Below are 8,941 nucleotides of genomic sequence, written 5' to 3'. Positions count from 1 at the left end.
GGATGGCCTCATATGGCTCATCCATAAAACATATAGGCTTATATGGCTATGCTCTACCATAGTTATCCTACTCCCAGAATCCCCTCTGGGATCCTTGTATGCTTGAGTTCTGTCTCTGCCTAGTCTCTGGGCATATCTGTGGAGGTAGTGGGATCTTTTTTAGCTAGAATCCTAGAGGCCCACAGCAAGAGTGGGCTGTTCCACCTATTTTACATCTTGATGACTGAATTTTGTCCAAATAGGAAACACCTTATTTTCATTTCTGTCTCTAAGACAGATGTGTTCAGAACATCTATATGTATGTTACTGAACTTGAAATTTGATTCAATATCTTCCCTAAATGCACTTGGGAATGTATAAAATGGCAGTACAAAAAGATTCAAATGAAAGTAGTCAAAACACATATCAAACAATGCAGACACACATAGACAGACAAAAACAAGATTGCTTGCTTTATGTACAAAGAGGCATTTAAATTTAATTATTTTATTTTCCTTTTTTAAAAATCTATCCACACGTGATATAGCTGAATTTATACCAATGATTAGATTGTAAAACTGGACTTGCACACATTAAGCTTAACTAACTAATGTCAAGGATACAGGCAATTCAAAGACTCAGATGAAGCAGAAAGAGGTCTGAGAGGTAAAGGACAATTTCTTAAGTTCTTTATGCATGAGAATAGATATGGGAGGTTCAAAGGATTCCTAATTTAGAGGGAGATTTTAAATACTAAAATTATCATTTTATACCCCCAGAGAGTTGCATAGCCTTCCTTACATTACACAGCGAAATTTCCTAGGAAATCAGGATATACAGGTACAGGGCATCTTGTTAAAGTGAAAGATAAGGTGTCTTTCTCCTTCCAAATATCAATGCATTATGTTATGTATTTACCAAGGTGACCATCAACCCACATCTGAAAGGAATGAGTAGATCCTAAATGAGCTGCTCCTTTCTCCCAGTCAGTAGTCTTCCAGGCATTCAGCAATTAATCCATTTAACAACTAACACAGATTTTAATAGTTTTTAATAGGTTTGGAACATTTTTCCTACTATGAAGTTACTTACAATCAAACATGTATTTTTTTATCTAGTATTCTAATTACTTTGTCTTTATCAAAAAGTAATTTAAGGACCTCCTACTCATAATTGCATTTTTTCTAACAGATGTGAATCACATAGAAGTCAGTCATAATTTATTTGCTTAAGAAATGAATGAAAACCTACTTAAAAGTGTAAAAACTCACAACTATAACCACATTGATGCTTAAAAGATGTATCATATATTTGTGATTTGTTGTCAGAAATGTAGAGTGTCAGCAATAGAATATATTTAGTACCTATGAGTTACATGATAGTACAAAGAAAAAAAATGCCGAAGTAATTTATCATAGTTCATGTTATAAAAGGAAAACTTATCAGCTAGGTCATCAAAGACAAATGTAATCTAATAAATTAGTATAACTTTGGTGTTCAAAAATTATATATAATTATGTTTTTGATTCATATTTAATAAGTTGAAATTTTCAAAACAATCTATCTTTTGTTTATTATTATTATACATGACTTATGCTTATTATGCATTTTACAGAACAGGCCAATGATACTCATGATGTCTCAACAATTTTTTTATCAGTAATATTGTAAGCTAGAGTTGGAGCAAAGACTCAAACACTATTTGTGAAATTTCAATGTTCTTCTCACTGTACCACACTGACACCCATTATAAATGTGGCCATACCATAAAGACCAAAGTGCTTCCTAAGTCATCTCATATTAGATATTGTCTTCTGTCACCACTGATAATTCATTAAATAAATATTATAAACAAGAATAAGTATGAAATATAATAAATTATAATAGTATTACTAATTTATACTGGTTACCATTTTGTTTTAGAAAAACTAAGATTTGCTTTAGAAATGTCTAGATATTTGGCAGCAGCATAAATCACAATTCTAAACTATTCAAAAGAAGTGAAAGAGAAAATCACAGTTCCCTTTGACTGCAATTCCATCTTTAAAATAAGTAGTCTTATGATTGAGAAAATATTTTCCATGATAAATGTTCTTCAAGAAAGTACTTTATATCAGTGGCAAAGTAAAATAAAATAGCATTTAAAATATATGTATTCAATAGTTATGTGAAAATATTCAACATTACGGCTGGGCATAGTGGCCCACGCCTGTAATCCCAGCACTTTGGAAGCCTGAGGCGGGTGGATCACCTGAGGCCAGGAGTTTGAGACCAGCCTGACCAATGTGGAGAAAACCCATGTCTACTAAAAATACAAAATTGGCCAGGCGTGGTGGTACATGCGTGTAATCCCAAATACTTGGGAGGCTGAGGCAGGAGAATCGCTTAAAACCTGGGAGGCAGAGGTTGCAGTGAGCCGAGATCATGCCATTGCACTCTGGCCTGGGCAACAAGAGCAAAACTCCATCTCAAATAAACAAATAAATAAATAAATAAATAAAAATAAAAATAGAAGTTCAACATTACTAATCATCAGGGTAATGTACTTTTCAACCACAATGAGATATAATCATATCCAACATTAGAATGGTCATTATCAAAAAGACAAAAGATAACAAGCGTTGGCTAGAAGGTGGAAAAACGCAACTCTTGTACACTGTTGATGATTAACTCAGTCATTATGGAACAGAATGGCGGTTCCTCAAAAACTTAAAAATAGGACTACTATATGCCCCAGCAATCTCACTTCACTTTAAATGTATCATCACATACATTTAAAGGAAATAAAATTAGTAGGTTGAAGAGATGTCTGCCCTATTGTGTCATTACTACATTCTTTATGATAGATAAGATTTGGAGGCAGCCTAAGTGCCAGTCATCAGATAAATGTATAAAGAAAATATATTATGTATATACAACAGAGTACTTTTAAGCCTTAAGAAAGAAGGAAATTATCTAATTTGCAAAAACATGAATGAACCTACAGGACCTTATGTTAAGTGAAATAAGTGAGACACAGAAAGTCAGGTACTACATAATCTCATATATATAATCTAAAAATGTTGAACTCATAGAAGCAGAAAGTAAAATGGTGGTTATCAGGGTCTGGGGGCTTTAGGGATAGGGAGATGTTGATCAAAGTGTTTCAGTTGGGAAGAATAAGTTCTGAAGATCTTGTACAGCATGGTGACTATAGTTAATAGCAATTGTATATCTGAAAATTATGAAAAGATGTGATGGTGATCTTAAATTTCTCACCATAAAAAAATTGGTAAGTATGTGAAGTAAGGGTTATATTAAGTAGCTTGATTTAATCATTTCACAATGTATACATATATAAAAACATCACATTGCAACCCATAAATACATACAATTTATATTTGTCATGTATACCTTAATAAAGCTGGGGAAAATAAATAAATGAGTTAATTAATTAGTGATAAAACATAAAATGTATGTCTATGAAAGATAAAATGTGTGTGTCTTGTTATATCCATCTTATTGTATCCTGAAGAGATGGCATTTAATGAAAGAAACACCTTCTGAAAGTAACTTGTCATTTCAATACATTTACTTTTCCTAAGCACTATTATGAGATTTTCATAGAGAAGCACAAATAGAAGTGTCAGTCAGAAAGTTCTATGGAAAGTTTGTGAAAGGATTCTGAGGAAGTCATGAAACAAAAATATTTTCATGAACTACATGTGGCCAGCACTGTGCTAGACTTTGGTTATAACAATAGTGGGAATAACATAGGGTCGAACCAAAGAGTTATTTGGTGTGCAAAGAAAATACTTGGGGATTGGAAGATTGTTCATATGTGTAAGGTAATTTAATTCATTTTTGTGCAATGAAAATGTAGCTAAATGCATAAACATGCATATGTACATGCATGCCTACTTACATACATAAATATAAAATTTGAACATTTCTGGAAAGATTTTCTTATTTCATCCAGTTACACTGCTGCCATGTCTAGAAAAACAGTTATTTTGTGTGATACATATACAATAAGCTCTGAATAAATTAAGAAATTTTATAGTTCAAACTTTAACTTATCTAATTCCTTCAATGCAGTTTCCTTGATCACATAATCAGGCTGAATTAGTTTCTCCCTCTTCAATTTCCATAACATTTTAAATGTACATTATTGGCTGGGCACAGTGGCTCACGCCTGTAATCTCAGCAATTTGTGAGGACGAGGCAGACAGATCACCTGAGGTCAGGAGTTTGAGATCAGCCTGGAAAACATGGTGAAACCCTGTCTCTACTAAAAATACAAAAATTAGCCAGGCGTGTGGTGGGCATCTATAATCCCGGCTACTCAGGAGGCTGAGGCAGGAGAATCTCTTGAACCCAGGAGACGGAGGTTGCAGTGAGCTGAGATCGCGCCTGTGCACTCCAACTTGGGTGACAGAGCGAGACTCCTCTAAAAAAAAAAAAAAAAAAAAATGAATATACACTATTATTTTATTTTTTATAGCTTCATAATAAGTAATGGCATCCCTTTTTAAATAACAAATTAAAAACAGTGACAATGACGGAAAGTATATAACTAAAGCAGTCAAAAACATTTTCTCTTAATTTTCTTCATCAATTTACTCTGGTTAAGTGTTCTTTTATCTTTTCACATCCAGAAAATTACTTTTTTAAGTTTCCTAGGTTAAAGCATATTTTTAAAAGTTAGCTTATAATAACCATCTTACAGAAGATTGATACATAAATTAGATCATCCAGTTAATTTATCTATAGTATAAAGATAAATGTCATTGTCTGGGATAGAAATATTCAAGATGAATCATAGCTATTGTTGTTTGGTGAGTTCAAAATTAATCAGGAAAGTGATTCTCAGCTTCCAAGTTTTAATAATATAATTATATGAGGGATAATTCGTCTGGTGTGATGACTTCAAGTCACTGGTTTGTCCTCTCAGATTTTCATGCTGAACATTTTTTCTTTATATAAAATTCTTAGTTGCACTTCATAAACCTCTGTTTGCTTTCTTCCATTTGATCTGATTTGAAAAATTCCAGGCCTTAGGTTTCATTTTCATTATACAGCCCATGCTGTATTGACTTTATCTTTTGAATTTTGCACATTACTTTGGTATCTGGTATCATTTACAATAAAGTTCCAGTGTCTTCAGTGCATGTTGGCTGAGTTTTGACAAATGCATATTCCTGTGTAACCCAAATGCCTATAAGGCAAAAAACATTTCCATCATTCCATAAAATTAGTTCATGCTCTTTTCCAATCAATCCCCTCATCACAAGTAACATTATTATGATTTTTCTTCACCATAACATGTTTGTTGTTCTAGAAATTCAAAAATTATGCATTATATATTATTTTGTGTAATGCTTCTGTCACCCAGCCTAATGTTTCTGAGATTCATCCTTGTTGGGCATATTAGTAGCATATTCTTACATTTGCAGAGCATGATTCCACCGGTATGAATATATGACAGTGTGCTGATCTGATCTGCTATTGATGGACATGCAGGGGCCTATTATCAATAAAACTGTTACAGATATTTCTATTTTCATCTTTTCAGGAACATATGTTTCCATTTATTTTTGGCAAACTGCATTCAGGAATAAGAGTGCCAGGTTTTAGGGTATTTAATTTTATAATACAGTATCAAGAGACTTCTGTTTTGAACTCCAACAAGAAGTTGTCAGCTCTTTTCCAAACTAGTTGTACAATTTTACGTTCCATGACAAATTTGTTACAAATCATCAGTAACATTTGGTGATATAATTCTTTTAAATTTAGATATTTTGGTAGATGTTTATTGTTTTCTCATTGGTTTTAATTTACCTTTTCTTCATGATTAGTTAGTGATGTTCAGAACTTTTCCATGAGCATATTAGCAATTAATATGTTTTGTTTTTGAAGTGTCTGTTCTGTTTTCTATTTTACTGGGTTGTTTGTTTCATTTAGTATTCAGATGTAAGAGGCCTCTATATGTCACAGGCATTGTACTTTTGCCTGATGTATGTTTTGAAAATAGTTTCTCCAGTCTGTGCCTTGCACACTTATTTGCTTAGTATTGCTTTCTTCTAATGAACAGAACTTTAATTTCTGCTTAAGTCTAATTTATCACTTTTTTTCTTTAATTGTTATTACTTTCTGTAAACTATGAACACTTTATCTACCTCCAAGTCATGTACCGATTATTTCAAGTTTTCTTGTAAAAGTTTTATGATTTCAATAACTGAAACATAGATGAGTTTGTTCTATTTGTTGTCACACTTGCTGCCTCTTTTCATATCTAGTAATTATTTTGAACTTTATTTTTAGAGTGATTTTAGGTTCAGAGCAAAATCGAGCATAAGATACAGATTTCCCATATGCCTCCTGCCCCGACACATGCATGGCTATCCCCCTGTCTCAATATCCCCCATCTGAGTAGCATATTTATAACAACAGAGAGCCTACAATAATACATCATTATCATTCAAAGTCTATAGTTAAATTAGGATTTGCTCTTGGCATACATTCTATAGAACTGTACAAATATGTTATGACAGGTATCCACCATTGTGGGACTACACAGGACAGTTCACTGTCCTAAAAGTCCTCTCTACTCCACCAATTCATCCCTCCTCGCTCTTAAGTTCTGGTAACTACTGCTTTTTTATTATTTCCATAGCTTTGCTTTTCCCAGAATGTCATACAGTATGTAGCCTTTTCAGTTTGATTTTTTTTTTTTTTTTTTTTTTACTTAGCAATATACATTTACGCTTCCTCCATGTCTTTTCATGACTTTATACCTCATATTTTTTAGTATTGAGTAATATGCCATTTTCTGGAGGTGCCACTGTTTATTTCTTCACTCACCTACTGGTGGGTATCTTGTTTACGTTCACATTTTGGCAATTATTAATAAAGTGACTATAAAGACTTATGGGCACGTTTTTGTGTGAACACAAATTTTATTTATTTTTATGTATTTATTTATTTTTTTGAAATGGAGTCTTGTTCTGTTGCCCAGGCTGGAGGCAGTGGTGATCTCAGTTCACTGCAACCTCTGCCTCCCAGGTTCAAGCGATTCTCCTGCCTCTACCTCCTGAGTAGCTAGGATTACAGGCTGCACCACTATGCCTGGCTAATTTTTGTATTTTTAGTAGAGATGGGGTTTCACCATGTTGGTCAGGCTGGTCTCAAAATCCCAACCTCGTTATCTGTCCACCTTGTCCTCCCAAAGTGCTGGGATTACAGGTGTGAGCCACTGAGCCCAGCTGTGAACACAAATTTTAAACTCCTTTGAGTAAATTCCAAAAAACATGATTGCTGCATCACACGGTAAGAATATGTTCAGTTTTATAAGAAACTGCCAAACTCTCTTTCGAAGTGGCTGTACCATTTTGCATTCCCACCTGCAATCAATGAGCGCTCCTCTTCCTCCACATCGTCACCAGCCTTTGATGTCAGTGTTCTGGAATTTGGCCATTTTGATAGGTGTGTGGTGGTATCTCATTGTTGTTTTCATTTGCATTTCCCTGATGACATAAGATATGGAGCATCTTTTCATACATTCATTTCCCATCTGCATATCTTCTTTGATGAAGTATTTGGTCAATTTTGTAATCAAGTCTTTTGGGTTTTTATTATTCAATTTTAAATGTTCTTTGTATATTTTGGATAACAGTTCTTCATCAGAAGTCTCATTTGCAAATATTTTCTTCCAGTCTGTCCCTTGTCTCTTCGTTCTCTACGGAGTGTCTTTCACAAATCAGAAATATTTAATTTTAGTGAAAGCCAACTATCTAGTAATTTTTAATTTTATGTTTGGCATTACATATAAAAGAGTATGGAAACTTCACATCTTGCCCTAGACAGCGTTCTGCCTTTCCTGTATCAAACTATATTACAAAGTTCCTACCATTTCAATTCATTCAGGGCTTGAGCTGAGTTAATGCTTAATTGCAGGTTAATTCCACCTCTGATTCATTTCTACTCCTTGGCCCTGTTTTTTCAGGTATTGTGATTGAGAGCCTGGCAGTTCCCTAACACCTCAGCTCTGAAATACAGTTGTGCAGAGGTTTGGAGCTAAGCTCTTTATCTTTTAGGTCCATGCGATTGTAAATTGTGGATAATAATCTGAGATCCACTGTGTTTTTGTTTGTAGCAGGATTTTGCTAGCAGGGTTTTGTCTCTAAGCACCTCCAGACACAGAAAATTATCCTCCACCTTTTAACTTTTGTTCTCGCTTCTGCCCACCACCTACACTGCCCGAGACGTATTCTGGATAGAAATGGCTTTACATTTGGAACTCTTCTGGTTTTCAACCAGTCATGGCCAAAGTCACAGGCCACAGATTTGTTAATTTTCTGTTGGCTTCTGTTTTCCTCAGTTAAGTCTAATTTGGCTGTCCCCAGCAAAATCTTCTGCCCACCATCTCCTTTGGAAGAAGATAAATGCCATTCTTGATAAATGACACTCTTGAGAATTTTCCCTACTAGAGGGCTTTTTCCTTGCTAAAATTTTAGTTCATCTATTGTTTGTTGCTTCTGAAGCTAGGCATTGCTTATAAAATATAGTATTTGTAAGTTTTCTATGTATAGAAATATCCAACTGCCATACTATATTGGAGTTTAATCAGATGTAGAAATGAATGGCATTACTTGAAAGTTTATTTTCTTATTATTTTTGCTGGTATATTTGTCAATTTTTAATTGAAAGTTAAATACGTTACATTAAGAAACTGTCAAGACCCTAAATGATATGTTTAGTATAGATTTACCTTTGCCTCTGACAAATAGTTAGAATATGAGTAAATTTGGCCATGTTGGTTTGAGCTGATTTGAACCTGAGTTCAGTCTTTTGAGAGAAGATCTATCCCCAATTTATACTTACTACAACAGAATAGCTTTAGGAGATATAAATGAAAGCTTGGCTATTTTCTTTTTTTTAATGTTTCTATTATTATTATTATTATTATTATTATTATTATTAT

The sequence above is a fragment of the Rhinopithecus bieti genome, unplaced genomic scaffold (genome assembly GCF_001698545.2).
Source record: "Rhinopithecus bieti isolate Rb0 unplaced genomic scaffold, ASM169854v2 scaffold_1252, whole genome shotgun sequence".
NCBI classification, from domain to species: Eukaryota; Metazoa; Chordata; class Mammalia; order Primates; family Cercopithecidae; genus Rhinopithecus; species Rhinopithecus bieti.
The sequence above is the reverse complement of the archived record's forward strand: the minus strand, read 5'-3'. Positions refer to the sequence as shown.